Here is a 25327-nt window from a genome sequence, read left to right on the forward strand (position 1 = left end):
GGCAAAGGACAAAATCAACAAGACAAAACAGCAACCTACAGAATGAGAAACAATACTCACCAACCCAACATCTGACAGAGAGCTAAGAATCTAAGCCTTTCTCCCCAATAATGAGACTGCTGTCTACCTTGTATGCCATCCTAGAGCCTTCATCCAGTAACTGATGGAAGCAGAAGCAGCCACCTACAGCTAAACACTAAGCTGAACTCCTGGAATCCAGTTATAGAGAGGAAGGAGTGATTAGCAAAGGGCTCAAGACCCACATAAACAGGTTAACTGAACAAGAGGGAGTCCATGGACCACATCCTGATAGCTGAGAAACTAGCATAGGACCAACCTTGATGCCCTGCATGCAGGTATCACCTAGGAGGCCAGGGCATTCTATGGGGCCTCTTGTAGTGGGTCAGTATTTATCCCTAGTATAAGAATTGACTTTGGGATTCCATTCCACATAGAGGGATACTCTCTCAGGCTAGATACATGGGGGAGGGCCTAGTCAGGTTCCAAATGATATGACAGACATTGAAGATATAGCATGGAAGGCCTCACCCACCCTGTGGAGCAGATAGGGAATGGGATAGGGGGTTGGTGGTGGACATGGAAGTAGGGGATTGACTTGTTTTATTTTTTAATACTTTAATTTTAAATATCTTGCTTTCACATGTCAATACCAGTTCCCTCTCCCTCCTCTCCTCCCGCACCCCTCACTATCACCCCGAGCCTCCCACCCTATCCCCACTTCCTTCCACAAAGGCGATATGTAGAGCCTGTTGTTTCACTCAGGGCATAATCCAGGCACTCCCCTAAGAGTACAGGCTAAGAGAGCATCCCTTTTTGTGTTAAGGACACATGAAGTGCATTTGTATGCCAGAAATAAACACTGATCTACTGCCCAAGGCCCCATAGTTTGCCCAGGCCTCCTCACTGACACTCACAATAAGGGGGTCTGGATCAGTCCCATGTTGGCCTCCCAGCTGTCAGTCTAGGGTCCACGAGCTCCCATTGTTCAGATCAGCTGTCTCTGCTCATTTTGTCAGCCCATTCTTTGCCAATTTGCTCCTTGATCCTCTCTCTCCGTCACTGGATTCCATGGGTTCAGTGGCAGGATTCAAGGTTAACTCAAAAAAAAAATCAGTGGCCCTATTATATACAGATGATAAAGTTGATGAGAAAGAGATCAGAGAGACATCATCCTTTACAATACCCATAAACAGCATCAAATATCTGGGGATAATGTTAACCAAAGAAGTGAAAGACCTGTATATCAAAAACTTTGAGCTCTAAAGAAAGAAATCAAAAAGGATACCAGAAAATGGAAAGATCTCCCATTCTCTTGCCTTGGTAGGATCAACATAATAAAAATGGCAATCTTGCCAAAAGCAGTCTACAGATTCAATGCAATCCTTATAAAATTTCAGTCACAATTCTTCATAGACTTGAAAGAACAATAATTAACTTTATATGGAAAAACAAATGGCTCGGGATAGCCAAAACAACCCTATACAATAAAGGAAGTTCAGGAGGCATCACCATACCTGACTTCAAGCTCTATTATAGAACTATGGTCCTGAAAACAGCTTGGTATTGGCACAAAAATAGACCAGTACATCAATGGAACTGAATTGAAAACCCTGATTTTAACCCACACACTAATGAACACTTGACAAAGAAGCTAAAATTATACAATGAAAAAAAGAAAGCATCTTCAACAAATGGAGCTGGCATAACAACATATTGGCATGCAGAAGACTGCAGATAGATCCATGTCTATAACTTTGCACAAAACTTAAGTCTAAATGGATCAAAGACCAAAACATAAATCCAACCACACTGAAACTCTTAGAAGAGAAAGTGGGAGATACTCTTCAACGAGTTGGTACAGGAGACTGCTTCCTGAACATAACACCAGTAGCACAGATACTGAGATTGACAAGTAACAGATGGAACTTCATGAAACTAAGAAGCTTCTGTAAGGCAATGGGCACAGTCAACAAGACAAAAAGGCAGTCCACAGAATGGAAAAAGATATTTACTAATATCACATCTGACAGAGGACTGATCTCCAAAATTTATAAAGAACTCAAGAAGCAAGTCTCCAAAACACCAAAGGATCCAATTAAATGGTGGGGTACAGAACTAAATAGAGAATTCTCAATAGAGATGGCTAAAATGGCCAAGAGACACTTAAGAAAGTGCTCAGCATCCTTAGCCATCAGGGAAATGCAAATCAAAACAACTTTGAGATACCATCTTACTCCTGTCAGAATGGTTAAAATCAAAAACACTGAAGACAATCTATGCTGGAGAGGGGATTGACTTTTAAAACAAGCTTGTTTCTAATTTAAATTTAAAAAAGGAAAAAAATTACATTTCTCTTATATTTGCCAATAATGAAGTACATGTTTAAATATGTTATTATAGATACCTGAATTTCATGATTGTGTTTTTATTTGCCCCTGATTGTCTCTAATTTTATTAGTTTGTATGTTCTACCTCCACATTTTAGTAAACTTTGCTAAGGGTATATCAATTATTTTGATTTTTCTCAAAGAATTTACTGCTTGCTTCTTTCTCCCTTTTTAGTATTTTGATTTTTACTATTATAGTTCTTTCAAGTTACTGGGTTCAGTCATAATTTGATTACTTCTTCATGTCTGCTCCTTCTAGGCATCCTTTCTTCTTCTTTTCTAGAGTTATCACGTTCCTCATTAATTTCCTAATATGAGATTTCTCCAATTTTTTATGGAGGCATTCACTTCAATGAAAGTGCCTCTTTGAATTATTATAACTGTATCACAAAGTTTTGGTTATGTTTGTCTTAATTTTCATTCAATTCCAAAAAAATAATTTCTTTCTTAACTCAGTTTTCATTTATTAGTGAATTGTTTAGAATCAAATAGGTTGTGATATATTTCTTGTTTCTGTTGTTCTTGATATCCAGTTTTGATAAATGGTGGTCAGAGAGGATGTAGGATAGTATTTTAATTTTCTTCAGTCTGTTTAGATTTCTTTTGTGTCCAAGTGTGTAGTCAATTTTGGGGATGTTCCATGAGATGCTGAGAAAAATTCAATAAGTTTTTGTTTGAATGAAATTTTCTGTAAATATGTGATGTCCATTTTGGTTCATAACATCATTTAGCTCTAGTATTTCTCTGTCTACAGCCATACCACCCTGAATGCACCCAATCTTCTCTCTGTTTTCTATTTTTTTTTCCTGGATGACATGTCATGAAAGTGGGGCATTGAAGTCACTCAATACTACTTTGTGAGTATCAATGTATGCTTTTATCAGTAATAGTGTTTCTTTTCATGAATACAAGTACACCTGTATTTAGTGCTTAGATGATTAACTTTGCAGTATCTTCTTGGTGGATTTTTTCCTGTGCTGGGCATGTAGTACTTTTCTCTTACCCTTTTGATTAGTTTTGGTTTGAAGTATTTAGCTATATATTAAAATAGAAACATTGGTTTGCTTCTTAAATGCCTAGAATAACTTTTTCCATGCTTTCAACTTGAAGTAATGGTTTTCATCCTTGTGGTATATTTTTTTGTCTGATTTTGCTTTTATGGTTTGTTTTTTTTTGTTGTTCTTTGCATGAAACGGATATGTTTAACTTTCTAATCTTTCATCCTGTTCCTCTTTTTATCCAGTTCATATTTTTAATTTTATTTTACATTCCAACCACAGTTCTCCCTTCCACACCTTCTTTCACTTCCATCACCTCTTCCTAACACCTTAGTCTCCTTACACCCTCTTCCCCCTACCCCCCAGCCCACCCTCAGTCTACTCCTCCTCACAGATAAGAGCTCCCTTGAGGAGTTCAACATAGTCTGGTTAAATAAGTTGTGGCATGGCCCAGGCCTTCTCCCATGCAATAAGACTAAGCATGGCATACCAACATAGGGAATTGTCTCCAACAAGCTACCTCATGTATCAGATTTGTATCATGGTGCTACTGCCAGGGGCACCTCTCAAAGTCCAAGCTTCACAACTGTCTCCAACATATGGAGGGTGTACTTCAGTCTCCTGGAGTGTTCTCAGTTGTAGGTCTAGAGTCCATTAGTTTCCATGAGCTTGGTTCAGCTGTCTCTGTAGATTTCTCCATTATGTTCTTGACCTCCCTTGCTTGTATGTTCCCTCCTCACTTTCTTTGCCTGGATACCTGGAGATTAGTCTTGTTCCTGGTTGGGGGTCTCTGTGTCTGGTTCCATCAATTGCTGGATGAGAGCTTCTTGATGATAGTTGGAGTTTTCATCTGATTACAGTGTTACACCAGCTCAGGCATCCTCTCTACTACTGCTTGAAATCTTAGTTGTGGTCCTCCATTTGGATTCTTGGCAGTTAACCTAGCACCATGTTTCTCCCTAATCCCATAGTGGCTCTATTTTTTTTATTAATATTTTTTTTATTTTCCATTTTAAATTTAGATAAGAAACAAGGTTGCTTCACAAGTCAGTACGAGGTCCCTCTCCTTTTCCCTCCCCTCCTCCCGTGCCCTCCCCCCCATCCCCCCCCCGTTATCCCCTCATTCCCCCAGGGAGGGTGAGGCCCTCCATGGGGGTGTCCATAGTCTGTCATTTCATATAGGGCAGGGCCTAGACCCTTCCCCAAGAGTTCAGGGTGAGAGTGCACCTCACATTGTTCTATGGGAGTCCAGAGACCGTGTGTATACTTGGGATGGGTACTGATCTGCTGTCCAAGGCTCAATAGATTACCTAGGCCTCCTCACTGACACCCAGATTCAGGGGGTCTTGATCAGTCCCATGCTGGATTCCCAGGCTGATGCCTGGGATTCAAGAGTTAACCTTTGTCTGGTCAGCTGTTTCTGGGGGTCCATAGTGGCTCTATTAATATACCCTTTTTTTTTCACTTCTTTTGCACTGCATTCCACTTCTCCCAAGTTATCACTTTCCCTCCTGTTTTTACCCCACTCTTCTTTCTCCTGCCATCCCCACCCCCAGTTTGCCCTGTCAACATCATCTAATTTCTCTTCCCCGTGTGATCCATCTTTGGGTCCTCTCTGTTACCTAACTTCTCTAGAGTTGTGGACTTTAGTCTGGTTATCCTTTGCTTTACATCTAATATCCACTTATAAGTGAATAAATACCATGTTTGTCTTTCTGTGTCTGTGTAACCTCACTCAGGATTTTTTATAGTTCCATCATTTTTGACTGAAAATTTCCTGAGTTCATCATTTTTTTTGCTACTTGGTTGTACTCTATGTACAAATTTACTACATTTTCCTTATCCATCCTTTGGTTCAGGGGCATCTAGGTTGCTATTATAAATAATGCAGTCATGAGCACAGTTGAATAGATGTCCTTGTGGTGTGAATTTGTCTCCTTTGGGTACATGCATAAGAGTGGAATTGTAGGTTTTTGAGGTAGGCTGATTGCCATTTTCCTTAGAAACCACCATACTGATTTCCAAAGTGGCTGTACAAGTTTGCACTCCCACTAACAAGAAAGGAGTGTTTCCTTCTCCACATCCTTTCCAGCATAAGCTGCCATTGGTGTTTTTTATTTTAGCCATTCTGACAGGTGTAAGATGGTGTCTCATAGTTATTTTGATTTTCATTTCCATGATGGCTACAGATGTTGAACATTTCTTAAGTGCCCCCACAACTTCAGAGAAGCTAGGAAACAAAGAGAACCCTAAGAAAGACATACATGGACCCTGGAGAAGGGGAAAGGGACAGTATTTCCCGAGTAAATTGAGAGCATAGGGGGATGGGGAAGGGAGGCGGGAGAAAGAATAAGAAGTAAGCAGTAGGGAGAAGAACATGAGGAATCAGGAAAGTCAATTGTAGGGATGAATAGAGAAAGCAAGAAAAGAGATACTTGATAGAGAGAGCCATCATGGGCTTAATGGCACTAGGGATATTCCCAAGAATCCACAAGCTTGACCCCAAGTAAGAATTCAAGCAATAGTGGCGAGGTTACCTTAAATGCCATTCCTCTAAAATTAGATTGATGGGCACCTTAAATTCCATTTTAGAGTCTTCATCCAGTAGCTTATGAAAGCAGAAACAGAGATTCACATCTAAGCACTGAGCTGTACTTCTGGAATCCCATTGTAGAGAGGGAGGAGTGATGAGCATAGGGATTAAGACCATGCTGGGGAAACCCACAGAAACAGCTGATCTAATCAAGTGAGAGCTCACAGAGTCCAGTCTGACAGCTGGAGAACCAGCATAACACTGAATTAGGTCCTATGAATGCAGGTGTCAGTTGTTGGGCCATGGGCAGTCTATGGGTCAGGTAGCAATGGAAACAGTACTTATCCCTAGTGTATGAACTGGTTTCTGGAGCCCATTCCCCATAAAGAGATAGTCTCACAGCCTAGATACAGTGAGGAGGGTCTATGTCCTGCCCCAAATGATGTGACAGACTTTGATGATCCCCTCCCCTCCCCAGTAGAGGCCTACTGTCTATGAGGAGTAGGTGGAGGTGAGAAAGGGAAATGGTGACTGGAGTGGAAGGGCAGAAGGGAAAGGGAACTGGGTTTGGTATGTAAAATAGGATTGTTTTGAATATAAATAAAAAAGCAACACAGCAGAATACAATAGAAAGAATAAAGTCAAAGAATAAAAAAAATACTGTCTCAACAGGGTTTGAAATGTTTAAAATGAGAAAAATTTAAATGCCTGCCTTTTGTCATTCATATTTTAGCAATTTCATTACAAAGCTATCACCCAACTATGTAGCTAATTGCCTTCTAAGGACAGAGAGATCCAGCACAAAACGGCTCCCTGACTTTGGAATGTAACATTTAGAGAGACCAGGTTATTGAAAGTAAAACAAGTCAATGACAATTACTGGGAGAATGAAGACCATAGGTAAACAGAAATAAAGAAGAAGGGTAATTTGATGGATAATTGCTTGAGGCAGAAAGACACTTATTCAAATTTCAATGTTAGATTGACCAGTTTAGTTTCTTCAAGGCTTTATAAGCATAAATAGCAATAAAATTGCTCAATTTGAGTGGTAAGGAATGTACAACCGGTTATTTTTCATATTACTGAAATTAGTTAACAAAACCTTCCATTAATACAATTGTCAAGGAACATCTATTTTGACTTCATAACCAATCTCACTCACTGACTTTTTAGGTTGCTGTGCCTGATACTAATGTGTACTAATCCTGCCTCAGAGAGTCTACAATAAGTACAGAAATATGATCAGCCAACTAAAATACTCCTGTGGTCATATCATTACTTTTATTAAAACATGTTTGGAAATTTACTTCCTGGAAATTGAAGTATACATAAAAGTACAGTAATATATCCACATAATTTCTGTTTGTTAATAGGTTATGGTGATAAGATTTACAGTAAGAATTATAAGAGAATAAATTGTGACTTTTGTATAATATGTTAGGTGGTTTTTAAAGTGACTAACAGAAAGAGGCAAAGTTACAGCATAGGAAAAACTATAAAAACAATAATTAATTACTAAATATACCTCACCTTTCCATTTTAGAAATATAATAGTAAATTAAGTTGAAATGAATGTGAGAATAAATTACATAAGGACATAATAATTACTCATTGAATAGTAAAGTTAAATAAAACCCACAAAATTTGTATACTAAATTGTTCCCAAACAAACATTTCAATAGATATGTCTAAGTCAAATGGTTAAATAAAGATCTCACATACTGTATAAGGTATCTTAATTTTAGTCAAGTAAAAAAGGTGAAACATACCACGACAGACCTTCAAATTAAGTCTCTATTCTGAAAAATGTAAGTTGAGAGTTATTTAATTGAACCATGCTGTTCAAAACTCTGGGTCCTTTTTAACTTGCAGGGTAATGAATATCAGTCAGTTTCTGGGCATGCACAGATGTTCAGTTCTATGTTATACAGATACTTTCTACAAAACAAGATTTAGGTTGGTTCAACTTTATTTTCAGAAGAGAAATATGATTAATTCCCGAGGGTTAATACGAGTTGGAGAACTTCGTGAATTAATATCAGTTTGAGAAACTAAGAACTTACACCCTTTACTCAGAGTCACAATGTATCTTAGGGTTCAGTTTTGTAGAATTCTTACAAATTGAGATAAAGCAGGAAGGTAGAATGCTTTACCACATGTAGACATATATGTTGCCTGTGATGGTTTTACAGCATGGAAAATTAATGAAGAAATCACAATATATAGATGAAGAAATGCTTTGGAGGAATGTAGATGTCCCCAGGTTTTTTCTTTTTTTATAACCACAAGGCAGAATATGAACAGAATGTTTGTCCTATTTGCTTCAATAATTGTTTTTGCATTAATTAATGAATTCTCTTTGTCTTCACAATATATTTCCTCTTCTATGTCTACACTGGAAAATAGGTGAATGTCTTTCCTAAGACCAAAGACCAAAATGAAAAGAACAGCTGACAGTGTAGAAGAAACTTCACACTGTTCTATAATCTAGAGATATTGTTCTCCAAACCTATACACTGATAAAAACATAGGCATACCAACACAGGCTGCGAAGCACCTTTTCTCACAACTTATACTTTTTTGAGCAGAGAATCTAGACTTGCAAATGTGTCCTACATTCAGGCTTTACTTGTCCATATTCACTGGGGTGACTTCTGGAAGCTCAACAAACACATCAGTATTTTAACTAGACAGATATGAAATTAAAGACAAGGTATTTTTTCTGAAGGAAAAAGGGAATCTGCTTTTATTGTGGATGCTGGCCTAGAAAAACCAATAGAAAACATTAGTAACTGAGAATCAATCTAGAAATATGAATATGTATAAGCTTTGAACTAATTTTAAGAGACTGAAATATTCCCACACCACATACCTTTAAAGAAGAATAATTTGATAATATAGCAGCCCTAAGAAAAACAACAGCTCTAAGCAACTGCAAAGAAGTATTTATGGAAAGAAAAGAGAAAATTACATGCATAAAGAAAATCTACAGTGGCAAGCTGTAGACATATTTGGAAAACTTGGCCATGTATGATGGACTGAAGCTCAGCTGTTGTGATTGGCTATGGGTTAGTTATTTTGTAAGATTTTACTCTTAACTTAAATTTTCAATTAGTTTATGCCCTAAGTTAGATTGTAGTTTATAATACTGGGACACCATTATTGGTTTCCACAGGCTAAAATTAGTTTAAGTTAATAATTTATAAGCTATGGCTATGGATATAAAGGTTATATACTCATCATCAATATTTATGTGCTCATACATATTTATAGCTCAAAGGAAAAGACTAGATATAGATGTATTTATATATGGATATGAGACAAAAACTTAACTACATAAATACAATAAATATATCTAAAGACCCAAATTATTTTCTTGGATCTAACTTAGGCAAGTCAAAGTCTGAAATACTTACAGTGGTAAATATCAATCTTAACATAGGACCATTTATGTATAAAGTCAATATCCTTCCTCCTCTAATGGAAAGCGCTAACATTATGGTAGCAACATATTACAAATTGGGATTTGTACTGATTTGGTTTAGTCTGTATCCTTAGTTTACACCTCCTGAATGAGAAGATTTTTAACTTCCTCTTTTATAGAGAGATTTTTTTGGAGATGATTACAGGGTCAAAAAAATCAAAGTAATTTTTTGCTTCTATCACATCAAAACATTCACTACCATTCACTATTTGAGAAAGTTAGCTCCCTGACAGCTAGTCATATTTGCTAAGAACATATATAGCAGCCTCTATATATCCTGTAAGAAACTAATGAGAAAGGAGCCTAATTATGCCAGGTTTAAATGTTTGCATGACATGCTTTCATATAAGTTGGCATGAGACATGTCTTCTTCTGTCTTTTTGATCATTAATTAGTTGTCAGAAATAGGAAAAGGTAACTAAAATGTTAATTAATTTTTACTGTAACTACATTTCAGAATATAGCAAAGAAAAACAAAATTGATTAAAGAGGTAGAATATGGATTCAGTACAAAAGGTTAAAATGAGCTAAAAATAGGTTTGATTTTAAAGTGAAGATGACTTCAAAGTAGTGAAAGGAGAAGCATATGGAGGCATGATTGCAAGGTTCAGAAAGTGGTGGAATTCACCTCCAATTAGCATCTAAAGATTAGCTTTAGCTGTGATAAAGCCTAAATTAAATTATATATTATGAACTCATTACTACAAACAGGAAGAAATGCAGAATGAGTCTGTCATCCTTTCGTATGACTCTTTTTGGCTGATTAACCATGGGCAGGGACATAAAGTGTATCAAGGTTGAAATAAGAACTGTAACATGATATTGTACTTGTCTATGTATGATGGAGTCTCATATAAAAATTGTCTTTAATGGTTACAACAAAAATTGTTTCTGCACACTTGCATTTGATTTCTTACACTTGAAATCCATATACATTTCAACTGCACAGGCAACTTCGCTCCAATTGTAAAACTTACATAAGCGATTAGGGAAGATTTTTGTCAAAGAGCAAGTCAAATAGTCTCTTTTGTTTTCCTTTCCTTGCTAGTTATTCTCTCTAATTCTTACTTCACTTTTTTCCTTAAACAGGTCTACCCAAAACTTTAGCTTCATATTTTAAAGCTGTCTCTTTTCTTCTAAATGATTCTGAAACTGTGTGCTATCGAATTCTAATGTCCTATTTTAATATTATATTAGTTAGGATTTTACTATTATCCCTATACTCAGTATTATTATATATGCCTGACTCACTTGCCAAAGGAATATTTCTCTATTACTTCACTGCTTTAACACTAAATAGGATATGAGTTCTCTCTTCAAAAATTTAAAAAATAACTCAGTGGCTTTTCCATTCCATATAACACAGATTAGCTCTTAGCAGAACATATATACATGAAAGCAAAGGTAGAATATAAAAAATAGAACTGAGGTCAGAAGTCATGTAAAATATATTTATTGTTTTATTTTAAGTAAGCTCAAAATCCAAATATTTCTTCAGTATTTATTTATTCTCATAGTGAACTATTGAGGTCAACTCTAATTATAACCCCTTTAAGCACAGGGGAACTGAACTGAGAATGAAACATTTTGCAAAGGTTGCATATTTACTGTTACTGAAGCTGGGATTTCAATTTAATCACATTTCAACAGTCCTTTCCAACATCCCAATACAAAGTATTAATTTCTAAATGTTTTCATAATCTGATTAGGAATTATTTAGGTCTGTGAATAGAAGTCATTGGTATTTTTATCATCTTTTGGTATGCATTGAAAACTGCGTTAAGAACTTTCCATTCACTGTAAGGTTTAATATACCATTAGCTACTTAACGTAAATAAATATGTATAGTATCACATTCTGTAAGTGATCACATTGCTCGACTAAGTTTCTTGAACCCCAGACTGATGGCTGGGAATACAGCATGGGACTGATCTAGACTCCCTGAATGTGAGTGTCAGTGAGGAGGCCTAGGCAATCTATGGGACCTTGGGTAGTAGATCATTATTTATCCCTGGAATACCAATAAACTTTGGGTGCCCAGCCGACGATGAGAGATGCTTTCTCAGTCTGGACTCTTGAGGGAGGAACTAGGCCCTGCCCTGGATGAAATGACAGACTATGGATACACCCAATTGAGGGCCTCACCCTCCCTGGGGAAAGGAGTAGGGTTGGGGAAGGGGAATGGTGAGAGGAGGGGACAGAGTGGGTGAGGGAGCGGGGTTGACATGTGAAGCAACCTTGTTTCTAATTTAAATTTAAAATTAAAAAGGCCAAAAAAATAGTCAGATAAGTAAGACCACTCAAAAGTCCAGTAGAAAATGGTTCAGGTCATTGCAAATAGGTTATACAAATACCACCATGCTCCAATGGCACAGCATTTGTTCATAGGGACAGAAGAATGTCATACAATTAGGCCCCAATCCCTTTCCCAGTAGCCTGACCAGTGAAAGAAGAAAGCAGTTGTGTGCCTCTATATCAGTAGTCTTTGATCCTGATGCAAGGACAGGACGCTAGATCCTCAACTCAAGGCCTCAAATTTAGGTGAAGTACATTCCTCAGAGCATTTGACCCAATTAAACAGGGATGTGCAAACTGTAGAATATGGAATGTTATTGTTTAAGAAAGATGTATGGGCAGTCATGACCCTCTTGTTCTGTGGTGTGTATGTGTGTTTGTGTGTGTGTGTGTGTGTGTGTGTGTGTGTGTGTGTGGTGTGTAGGTGTCTACATGAATTAGTATAACTACTTGAAATGCAAAATCAGAAATACTCCAAACTCTGAGCCTTTATGAGAGTCAAAGTCTTGACACACATGGAAATTTTCTTACCGGACTTCAATAATTGGTTACTATCAAAATTCAGTGTATGCAAACTATGACTTATAATTAGGCTATATGTGAATAAGCATCTATGAAATAACAGGAAAATGCTGTCTCTAAGAGAATGACACATCCTAGAGGGTACATTGTGTATAAGCAGATATGCAAAATCTGAATGAAAGTAAAACTTAATGAAATCTAGAGAAATACAATTGTTAAATATTTTTGATAAGGGGATGATCAACCTGGATGATATTTAACTATTTTATCACTTTACTGCGTTATATCAAATGATGATGTATCAACTCAATGACTTTTATCAGGCTGGAGAGCTAAACTCAATTTTCACAAAACTTGTGATGAAACAATTTTTCAGATAAATCTTTACACTGTAAAGGAAGCCTTCCCTCCAGCCTGGTTCCAGAGCCACATCAGTCCCAAATAAACACACAGGAGGCTATATTAATTATGAAGCTGTTGGCCTTGCTTGTTTCTTACTGGCTAGCTCTGACTTAAATAATTACCCCATAATTGTTAATCTAAGTATTTCTCTTACCAGAGAAGTTTCCGGACTTCCTACCCCATGGCATTACATCTTGACTCTCTGTGTTTCTCCTTCCCAGAGTCCTCCTGGACTCCTGGTCCCACCTATCTTGCTTCCCTATTGGCCAACAGTGCTTTATTGACATATACACAGGACTTCCCCAACATCTCCTCTTTTGTGTTTAAACAAAAAGAAAGGTCTTAACTTTAACATAGTCAAATTATATATAACAGAACAGTTATAAAGTAAAAACACAGCTACAATATTTTAGCAAGATTTAAAGAAAGTATCATCCATCCCATCCTTGTGAGTCCAAAGTCCTATATGTAGCTTATCTTTTATCATAACTAAGGAAAACTATAATTATAACTATCTGCTTCAACTCTATCAAAGACCAAAGAAGGATAATATATAAACACTAGATTGACAGAGACATCTTGCTACCTGGACAGTCACTGAAGTTCCTCTGTAATGTTGGGGGCATCTATCTTCAGCCCATAGGCCACCATGTGTCCAGAAGATTTCTTAGTAAAGCAGGAAATTTCAAACTGTCCATCTACATTGGCAGTCTGTCAGTCATTTTTCTGTGTCCTGCAGAAAGTGTCATAGACTCTTCCATGAAGCAGGAACCCTGAATGATTATTTGAGTTCAGTAGTCACTTTCCTGTGGGTCCTGCATATCCATTTTATACAGCAACAGTCCAGCAGTCCAGGCAAGAGCAGTTTCTTACCCAAATGGCTAATCTTGACATGTTGAAAGCAAACTCCATAAAAAGGTTCTTCGATGCCCATCTTCCTCTCAGAGGTAATTGGGGCTAGCAGGAGCAGACATTTCTCATTGTCAAGAAAAAGCCTAAACCATTTTAAATGCCATTTTCAGAAGGCCTTTGAAAGGTTTGAAGACTATCTATCTCAGATATATTTCTGTATATCTAGAAAACCTAACTTGCCTAAATATAAGTTCTGACTATTATAAGTAACTATCTATAGTCTATATTAAATTATGCATTACATTTTAAAAGATCAGCATAAGCACAATACTTAATCAAGAGAAATATACACATCACAAAATTGACCTTGAATTTTATCAATAAATGAAAAACCATACCAATATAAAGTACTCATTTCCATACCATAATCCCTTTTCCTTTAAAAACAGATTGATTGTGATCATTAACCAATTATAAACAACCTATTTAAATGAAAATAAATATTTATAAACAACATGGGAATTAGGACGTCGCTCATTCCAAACTGTTTCGTGCTGGAAGGGGGCGCTGTTTATGCCATGGAGATTGTGACAAAACTCAGAAACCTGTATAAGTCCTTAGTTTCAGGGTCTGTGAGGCTCCATCATCTTAGCTGTTTTAGATGTTGAATCACCTGGGCCATTGCTTCCGGGGGTCTTGGTTCATCAAACCACAGAAGCCTGGAAGGAATCCTCAGCTTTTCATTTTCTGAAGAAACAGAAACAAAAACTCCTTTCCCAAGTAACATATCCTTATACTTACATTTTGAAGTCAAGGCATTTTCAAAAGATATAAGTTGAATTAATACAGCAGCATTTATAATCAAGTGTATTTTAGCAGTTATTCCTTCCTGAGAAATCAACAATCTGAAAAACACAATAGCATACAGTATCCAGACTTCCTGTGTATTTTCCCTCTTCATGTGGCTTATTCATTTATTTATTATTATTATTCTATTTCTTTTACTTTTATTCATTTTTCTCTGAGACAGGGTTTCTCTTTGGAAATCTGCCTGCCTCTGCCTCTGCAGCAAATCCTACCAGCTTGTGCCACCACAGCCGGCTTCTCTACTTATTTACCACTATGCCGTTTATTTTTCTCTCTCAATCTTACATATATTTTTAAACACACTGTAAACATTTAGAGGCTTTTCTTTATTCAAGTCTGACTTTACTTTAAATCTTTATGTTTTTCTGGCCACGTGTCTTGTGTGTTAAAACCGCAGCTGTTTTAAACTGCAGTTTTTCTAAGATGGCGGGCATAAGCTTGATTTCAGATCATTGCCTCAGTCTATGTTGAGATCCAGCAAAAGTTGCCACTGAATATACTCCTTTAAAAATTCTACCTTTCCCCTGTGGATTATTTTTTGAATATTTTGTATATCTTTAAAAGATACAATTAATATATAGAATTACTTTCTAAAATGTTTCTTGTTTTATGGTGCTATCTTTCTTTTTTTACTTTTTTTAGTTTCAAAATAAATTAACTTATTTACTTTATATCCTTGCCACAGTTTTTCCCTCTCTCATCTCCTCCAATTCTATCCCCTATCCTCTGTAGTTCCCCCCCAGTCCACTTATCTTCCATTTCTGTTCAGAAAGAGGCGAGCCTCCCATGGATATCAACAAAGCCTAACATACCCTGTTGCAGTAAGACTAAACACCTCCCCTTCTATTTATGCTGGTCAGGGCAATCACTATGAAGAATAGGTTTTCAAGAGCCATTGGAAATAAGGATTTTAGGAGACCGAGGAGTCAAGGATCTCACCTGACTCATAGGAAGTCATAGAGGTTCTTTGGTTTTGGTTCAAACTCTGTGACCTGCCTCACAAGAACCCATAGAGTTTGAACCAACAACCAGAACCCGCATGGGACTGACATGAGCCTTATACATTCATATGATAGTTATGTAGCTTTGTCTATCTGTGGTACTCCTAACAATGGGAGCAGGTGTTAACTATCTTAAGGAAACATATGAATCAATCAACCTAGTGTGTGTATCCAGAATGGTATGTTTATGTCCTCTTTTTTTTTTATTTTGGTTTTACAAGACAGGGTTTCTCTGCATTGTTTTGGAGGCTGTTGGTCCAGCCTGGCCTCAAACTCACAGAGATCTGCCTACCTCTGCCTCCCGAGTGCTGGGATTAAAGGCGTGCACCACCACTGCCCGGCTGTTTATGTCCTCTTAAAATAGAATCATCCATAAAAGCTAAAGTCAGCATTGGTCAACCTCAAAATTTTGTAACTTTGCAAAGTAACACCAGATTTATACCAACCTACAGAGTGTTGTATTTTTAAAAATGAAATACAGTAATGATATTGATTTTCACACTCTTGACTACTTGAGGATAAACATTACATTTTATACAATTACTTGCCATCATCTGGCATAGTGTCTGCATGTGACTTACGCCTATACATATTCATGCAATGATGTAGGCATTCTCAGCCTTTTCCAATTTTATAATTGCAGAGACTGCAGCCTCTGCAACATTCACTGAAACCTTGTGGAATATCTATAATTTAAAGACTTCAGTCCATCGCTTCTCGGCCTTTTGGCTAAGATCAAGCGTAGTATCTGTTCTTATCAGTTTAATATCTGATACGTCCTCTATCCGAGGACAATATATTAAATGGATTTTTGCAAGTAGGAGTTGGAATAGGAGCTTGCTCTGTCCACTCCAAAAAAATAAATAATAAAGACTTCAGTCCAGCCATGCCCCACAGTTCTCCTGTGAATCTTTCCATTCGTTCTATGGCTATTATCTCCCCATTCTAAAATCTAGGTTACAATCAACAACATCAACCCATATCTCGACTCCCTTTAAAAAGCAGACAAGAAAACAACCTTTGCTAATATATTCTTCAACTTATATTCCTGTGACAGACTATCATAGACTGCTTAACTCCGGAAGAGAATTGCAAATCTCAGAAAGCCATAAAGTTCAAGATTGATGATGGAAGATCCATAGCATCTATTGGTCCTTGGAGAGCTCATTTGTACCACACATTTTTAAATATCCAAAAAGTATTTTAATCAACATTTTCAACTAGGCCATAAATGTTCTCAACAGAGATATTTTTGATTTATAGGATCATCACTTTATTTTCTGGGATAACAACTATGTGGTATTGAGATCTGTTAACATCTAAATTGTGTTACTATACTGTTTAAAGTGTGTGACTGAAATGATGATATTATTTTAATTACTATCCACGTAGTCACCATGAAAGATTAAGATAAGGCACATAATATAAGGTTCATTATAGTCTTCCTCTCTGTCCTCCTCCTTTCTGCTACTTCCTTGACCTTCTAGACCTGCTCTTCACCTATATACCATGCTATCATTTCTATTCCTTCCCCTTAATCTTCCTGTCTCTATTCCTTTGTCTTCAGCCTTAATTTACACTCTGCCTCACTCTGTGTTTGCCTCTGTTTATTTCCCAATTTCTTGTCAATTGCTTTCCCCATAACTATACCTCTTTCCTCCTTGCCTCTCTTCTCTCTTATGTCTCCTCTTCTCTCTCACAGTCTGTCTCCCTTTGCCCCTCTTTCCCCTCTATCATTTTGTGTGGGATAAATTACTAAACTTCCATTTGAAATACCAAAACTTTTCATAATTTTTTCTTGTCTCGATGACAACCAGAACATTTGAGTCCCCAACAAAAGAGAAGTGGAATTTCACATAGGCCAAGACATTTGCTATATGAATAACTAAACTGAACTCATAATTTCTCTGATCGTGAACCACATGAGTTGTCATTTAGATCAAAGCCTAACTGAGAGTTGATAATGTTAATTTCAATTGAAAGATTCCTGAGTTTATGTGTGAAAATTTAAAGATTAGGGTTCATCTTCATTAATTCATAAAATGTCGTATATACACTAACATTAAATTAGTTGCCTTAATTCCACTCAATACATTTATATCCTCAATTAAGTGATACTAATATTAATCTCTTCATGAAAGGACAAATTTATAAAGAAGTACTGATATTAAAGCATACCAACATAGAATTCAAGTTTATGGAGGCAAACATTTTAAAGAAAAATATGATGAAGAGGTACTTACTGCTTCTTGGGTGTACTCATTCCTTTGTAATTATGCATGGAATGAGAAAGTCCCATTAAAGACCAAAATGCAGACAAAGAATATATTACAGTTCCCAGTGTTTTTAAATTTTTAATTAAAATGTCCTTGTTATTGTTGCAGTGAGAAGGGCATTTTCAATTTCTTATGTAAAAATAGTGGATAGGGAGTTACAAATGGAGAAAATCAATTACAGTTGACTTTACCATATGGAAAGCTAAGCATTTCAGGGTTAGATTTTTCTGGTATATGCACCTTTGTGTTTTACTAGGAACAAAATGAAAGTGCATTATACAGAGACTATAAAAGAGAAAAACTGTGTCTTTTCATTTTCCTGTGTTAAGGCAAAGTGAATCAAACAGACCAATCAAGTGTATTTCTATACAATCTCTAATGGGATTTTTTTCTTTAATTTAAATCTAACTTGCAAAGCACATGTAAATACACTGTGACAAGGGCACTCACTTACATTCTCCCACACCCACATACCTCAGCAAGGGGCCAGCTGATACATACATGATCATACAGAAACAAAGAAAAAATAAACTATGTACACGCATATTCATGTGAGTGCACAGGCAAGTTGACTCAGACTGTTCATATTTTGTAATAGATTTTGCATATGCTGACAAAATGAGTATCATAGGGTGACAGAACCACAAAATAATGAAAGGGTGAATTAGTTGTAGATGTAGTATCAAAGGTATGGAAAATAGAAATTTGGAATAATTATCAAACACTCTATCCTTTTCTTTTATCTCTCCTTTCTTCTTTCCTTCATTTCTTTTCTTCCTTTATTGCTATCTTCCAATTTGTTTATATCTGGGAAGGTCATTCATCCACAGATCTCATGTATGTATGTATCATGTACTTTCACTGAGCTATGTTCACAAGTAGCTCTGTCACTTAAGTATAACTCAATATTTTGCTAGACTATTAATGAAAAATATACCGGTGATGTGATCTGTTTGATAATCATCTGGCAATGTATTGTGAACCAGTTGATAAGGGAAGAAAATTATATTTGGTGATTGTCCTGAGGTTTGTTACATACCACAAAGAGATGGGAGGTGTTTTATACCCAAACTAGCTTCTATGTCATAGTGTCCCTTATATCAAACAAGATGTTACTAAGACAGCAAGCATGCAAAGAAATATTTCTCATGTTTACAGTCCTCATATAATCATACTGAAAGTAGTAGCACATTGTGTGTTTCTATGTAGTAGTATCATTTTCAGGTGCAGAAACAAAACCTTGGGATTGGGGTAATGTGCTATTTGTTATAATTGTGTAAGCAGCAGCAGTTTAAATTTGTGAATGTGTCAGTTGATGGAAAACATAATACCTTTAGTTAGTTTCAAGTACAGTTAACTTTTAACCCAGAGGAAAGGAGAATTGTCTAACCACCTAACATATTAAGGCATTTCCACAGGATATATGGAGTTTGCATCAGAAAAACACTTGACAAGTTATATTTTTAAATTGGGATGACCCGAACTAATAATCTATGCAATAGTTGAGAGGCTACCTTAAATGCCCATAACAGACAATGAGATTGATGAATACCTTATATGCCATCCTAGAGCCTTCATCCAGTAGATGATGGAAGCAATAGGAAACACCCATATCTAAACACTGAGCTGAACTCTGGAATCCGGTTTTAGAGAGGGAGAAGTGATGAGCAAAAGAGTCAAGACCAGGCTGGAGAAACCCACAAAAACAGCTAACCTGAACAAGGACCCCAGAATGATAGCTGGGAAACCACCATAGGACTGCTCCAGACCTCCTGAATGAGGATGTCATCTTGGAGGTATTGTTAATCTATGGGATCTGTGGTAGTGAATCAGTATTTATGCCTCATACATTAGTGGATTTTTGGAGCCCACTCCACATAGAGAAATACTCTCTCAGCCTAGACACCAGGATAGGTCTAGGCCCTGCTCCAAATCCAAAATATACAGAGTTCAAGAAGCAAGTCTCCAAAGCACCAAAAGATCCAATTAAAAAATGGGCTACAGAACTAAATAGAGAATTTTTAATAGAGGAGACTACAATGGCTGAGAGACACATAAGAAAGTGCTCATCATTCCTAGCAATGAGGGAAATACAAATCAAAACAACTCTGAGATACTATCAGGGCAGGGCCTAGGCCCTTCCTGAAGAGTCCAGGCTGAGAGAGCATCCCTCCTTGTGGGGTGGGCACCCAAAGTCCATTTGTATGCCAGTGATAAATACTGATCTACTGCCCAAGGCCCCGTATATTGTCCAGGCCTCTTCTGACACCCACATTAAGGGGTCTGGATCAGTCCCACGATAGCCTCAAGGCCATCAGCTAGGGTACAAGAGCTACCCCTTGTTCAGGTCAGATGTTTCTGTGAGTTTTACTATCCTGGACTTGACCCCTTTGCTCATCATTCCTCCCTCTCTGTCACAGGGTTCCAAGAGTACAGTTCAATGTTTAGCTGTGGGTGTCTGCCACTGCTTCCATCAGTCACTGAATGAAGGTGCATGTTTGTCTTTTTGTGACTGGGTTGCCTCACTTAGGATGGTTTCTTCTAGTGCTGTCCATTTGCCTGCAAATTTCAAGATTCCATTGTTTTTTTCCCACTGAATAGTACTCCATTGTGTAATGTGCCACATTTTCTCTATCCACTCTTCAATTGAGGGGCATCTACATTGCTTTCAGGTTCTGTCTAATTACAAATAATGCTGCAGTGAACATAGTTATACAGATATCCTTGTTGTATGAATGTGCATCTTTTAGGTATATGCTGGATCTTGTGGTAGAATGATTCTTATTTTCCTGAGGAATCTCCATACTGATTTCCAAAGTGAGTGTACTAGTTGGCACTTCCCCACTTGCCACATCCTCTCTAGAATAACTTGTCATTGGTGTTTTTAATTTTAGCCATTCTGATAAGTGTGAGATGTTATCTCAGGGTTGTTTTGATTTGTATTTCTCTAATAGCTAAGGAAGTTGAACACTTTCTCAAGTGTCTCTCAGGCATTTTCAACTCCTCTACTAAGAATTCTCTATTTAGTTCTGAAACCCACTTTTTAATAGGATCCTTTGGTGATGTGGAGACTTGCTTCTTGAGTTCTTTGTACATTTTAGAGTTCAGCCCTCTGTCACATGTGGGGTTAGTGAATGTATTTTCCCATTCTGTGTGCTGCCATTTTGTCTTTTTTACTATGTCCTTTACCCTACAGATACTTCTCAGTTTCAGATGATCCCATTTGTTAAGTGTCGATCTCAGTGTCTGTGCTAATGGTGTTATGTTCAAGAAGTGATCTCCTGTACCAATTCATTTAAGAGTACCTCCCACTTTCTCTTCTAACAGGTTCAGTGTGACTGGATTCATGTTAAGGTCTTTGATGCTTTTGGACTTATGCTTTGTTCATGGTGATAAACATGGATCTATCTGCAGTAGATAGATATCCAGTTATGCCAGCACCATTTGTTGAAGATACTTTCTTTTTTCCATTGTATAATTTTAGCTTCTTTGTCAAAAATCAAGTGTTCATGGTGTGTGGGTTAATATCAGGGCTTTCAATTCTATTCCATTTTATTGCCTCTCTATTTTTGTGTGAATACCAAGCTGTTTTCAGGACTATACCTCTATAATAGAGCTTGAAGAAAGGGATGGTGATGCCTCTGGATGTTTCCTTATTGTACAGGTTTGTTTTGGCTATTCTGGGTCTTTTTTATTTCCATATAAAGTTGAGAATGTTCTTTCAAGGTCTGTGAATAATTGTGCCAGTATTTTAATGGTGAATGTGTTGAATCTATAGATTGCCTTTGGCAAAATTGCCATTTTTAGTATATTGATCCTACCTATCCAAGAGTATGGGAGACTGTGAAGTTCTAGCTAGAGCAATAAGGCAACAAAAGGAGATCAAGGGAATACAATTTGGAAAGGAAGAATTCAAACTTTCACTATTTGCAGATGATTTGATATTTTACATTAGTGACCCAAAAAACTACATGGGAACTCCTATAGCTTCTAAACACCTTCGGTAAAGTGGCAGAACACAAGATTAACTCAAAAACAAACAAACAAACAAATAAAAAAATAATAGTCCTGTTAGATGCAGATAATAAATGGGCTTAGAAAGAAATCAGAGATATATCACCCTTTGCAATAGTCCCAAACAACATTAAATATCTGGGCATAATGATAACCAAGCAAGTGAAAGACCTATATAGCAAGAACTTTGAGTCTCTAAAGAAAGAAATTAAAGAAGATACCAGAGAATGAAAATGGTCTTTATGAGAGATGACTCTTCTCCTTGTAGATATGACTTGATTCTTCTGCGATCAGTTTTCTGTGACACAAGTCTGCCCTATGTTAACTCAGCTCTCTATTTATGGTCTTGCTTTGACTCCATATCATGTACTGGAGTAACAGAAAACATTGTTTGCACCAACAGATGTCCCAGAATTTAAAACCATAAACCAAAATAAACCTCTGTCTCTTTAAGTCGACGAGGTATGTTGGTTATATATTACTGCTGTGAAATGCTTAGTATTCTATAATTGGAATATAAAATGGATGATTACATGTGGATTAGATGCAGCTCCAAATTTGTATTGCACAATATCACTGACTTATGGACACATTCTAAGAAAGGGATGAAAGAATTCAGGCAGCCACCACACTATGTCAGAAAAAGATGAGCACTTCCAAGCTAAGTATACTGTTCTCTATTCAATTGACTCACTGTCCCTTTATAGGTTATTCATGTGAGTTCAGTTACATATGATAAGTTATTGTTTTTCCTTTCAAAATACTTTAGCAAATGTTTTAAGAAGAATTTTAATTTATATACAAAAGGTTTGCATATGATACTTACCTGTAAAATATGTTAAAATATGACATAAATTGTAAAACTTGTCACAGTTGTGTTTTCTTTAATAGTTTTTGTATTTCAAAGAAGCAATCTGTTAATTACTGTTTTATTTTCCTATTATGTTTTGAATATTTATTTTAATTTTACTCGTGTGTGTGTGTGTGTGTGTGTGTGTGTGTGTGTTTGTTGCTTTTGGACATGTCTACCTGCAGAGGTAAGTAAAAGAAACCCGAGTCTCTGATACTGGAATTACAGGCCGTTGTGACACACAAAACATAGATAATGGGAATCATACTGTGGTCTCTACAACAAAGGAAAGTGCTTTTAACTGCTGAGTCATATCTCTATCCACTATTTCTGTTGTCATTTCACTAATGTGATCTGGGAACCTGGTGATGCTAGTGGAATATTTGGTTTTATTAAATTTGGTGGGTGGTAAATTATATTTCAAAACCAAAGAATGTACAACCTATGTATACATAATAATGAAGTGAGAAAAAAACCCAGCGAGTCCAGCTTCAGGAAAGATATTAGCCTTTAAAAGCCCCAAACCCCAGAAAGCCCAGCTTCAGGAAAGACATCAGCCCTTCTAGGCTCCAAACTCCGGCAACCCCAGCTTCAGTTTAAGCTTCAGTGTCAGCATCCCCAGCTTCAGCTTCAGGAAGGAAGGAGACCAGTGGAAACAGAAATACCCCACCAGCACCCACTGGAAGAAGAGATGGGAAGAAGACAGAAAAAGAGTTCACTCAGCAATATAAACACCAACATGACCCCACCTGAATCTAGGGATCTAACACCAGCAAGACCTGAAAAGCAATACATAGATGAAGCATAGTACACAGACCTTAAAAATTATTTCATGAAGATGATGGAGACTCTCAAAGAAGAAACGAGGAAATCCCTTGAAGAAATAGAAGAAAAAACAAATACAAACAAAAAAATCCATGAAATGGGGGAAAAATTCAAGAAATAAACAAATCTCTCAAAGAATCTAAAGAGCACCAAGAAAAAACAACCAAAAAAATTAAGGAAACAAACAGTTGAAGGATTGAACGCTGAAATAGAAACAATAAAGAAAACACAGAACAAAGGGAAGCTGGAAATAGAAAAGCTTGGTAAATGATCAGGAACTACAGATGTAAGTATCACCAATAGAATACAAGAGATGGAAGAGAGAATCTCAGGTGTTGAAGACTCATTAGAGGATATAGAGTCGTCAACCAAGAAAATCTCAAAACCAACACATCCTTAACACAAAATATCCAGAAAATATGGGACACCATGAAGAAGCCAAACCTGAGAATAATACGTATAGAAGAAGGTGAAGAAATACAACTCAAAGGTACAGAAAACTTATTCAACAAAATCATAGAAGAAAACTTCCCTAACCTAAAGAAAGATATGCCTATGAAAATACAAGAATCTTACAGAACACCAAATAGGCTGGGCTAGAAAAAGAAGTCACTTCGCCATATAATAATCAAAACATCAAACCCACAGAGTAAAGAGAAAATATTAAGAGCAGCTAAAGAAAAAGGCCAAGTAACATACAAAGGCAGACCTATCCGAATTACACCTGACTTCTCAATGGAAACGATGAAAGCCAGAAGATCCTGGACAGATGTCCTACAAAGTTAAGGGAACAAGGATGCCAGCCCAGACTACTATATCCAGCAAAGCTCTCAATTACCATAGATGGAGAAAACAAAATATTCCATGACAAAGCCAGATTTAAACAACACATATCCATGAATCCAGCTCTACAGATAGTGCTAGAAAGAAAACCTAGATCCAAGGAAGATAACTACATTCACCTAGATACAGGCAATATATAATACCACTTTACAAAACACCAAAAGAAAAAGGGAGGAGAAACTACACAAAATAACTTCACTAACAATAAATCAAGCACAAACAAGAATCATCAATCAATGGTCATTAATATCCTTCAATGTCAACGGCCTCAACTTGCCTATAAAAAGACACAGACTAGCAGAATGGATACGAAGACAGAACCCTTCCTTCTGTTGCACACAAGAAACACTTCTCAACATAAAAGACAGACATTATCTCAGAGTAAAGGGTTGGGAAAAGATCTTCCAATCAAACGGTCCCAAGATACAAGCAGGTGTAGTAATCCTAATATCTAACAAACTAGAGATGAAGAAGGATACTTCATATTCATCAAAGGAAAAGTACATCAAGATGAAGTCTCAATTTTAAACATCTATGCCCCAAATACAAAGGCACCTACATTCGTGAAAGAAACATTACTAAAGCTCAAAATGCACATAAAATCTCACACACTAATAGTAGGAGACTTCAACACTCTGCTCTCACTGCAAGACAGGACCTGCAGACAGAAACTTAACAAAGAAACAAAAGAACTAATAGAAGTTATAACACAACTGGGTTTAACAGACATCTATAGAACATTTCACCCAAATACAATGGGATATACCTTCTTCTCGGCACCACATGGAACCTTCTCTAAAATTGACCACATAATAGGAAACATAGCAAATCTCCACAGATACAAAAAAATTGGAATAACCCCCTGTATCTTATCAGACCACCATGAATTAAAATTAGAATTCAACAATAACACAAATCGCAGAAAACTTACAAACTCATCGAGATTGAACAATGCACAATGTCACCATCCCTGGGTACAGGAAGAAATAAAAAAAGAAATTAAAGACTTCCTTGATTTCAATGAGAATGAAGACACAACATACACAAACTTATGGGACACTTTGAAAGCAGTGCCGAGAGGAAAGTTTATAGCACTAAGTGCCCACATGAAAAAACTGGAGAACAGTCATACTAGAGAATTAATAGCACAGCTGAAT

At 36.8% G+C, this 25327-nt stretch overlaps 1 pseudogene; it reads left to right on the top strand.

Moving 5' to 3' along the window:
- Positions 1–16071: 16071 nt before the first annotated feature.
- On the top strand, positions 16072–16230 carry LOC121141052 (annotated as a pseudogene).
- The last annotated feature ends 9097 nt before the right edge of the window (positions 16231–25327 follow it).

Source organism: Mesocricetus auratus, unplaced genomic scaffold (assembly GCF_017639785.1).
Source record: "Mesocricetus auratus isolate SY011 unplaced genomic scaffold, BCM_Maur_2.0 Super-Scaffold_100006, whole genome shotgun sequence".
Lineage (NCBI taxonomy): Eukaryota > Metazoa > Chordata > Mammalia > Rodentia > Cricetidae > Mesocricetus > Mesocricetus auratus.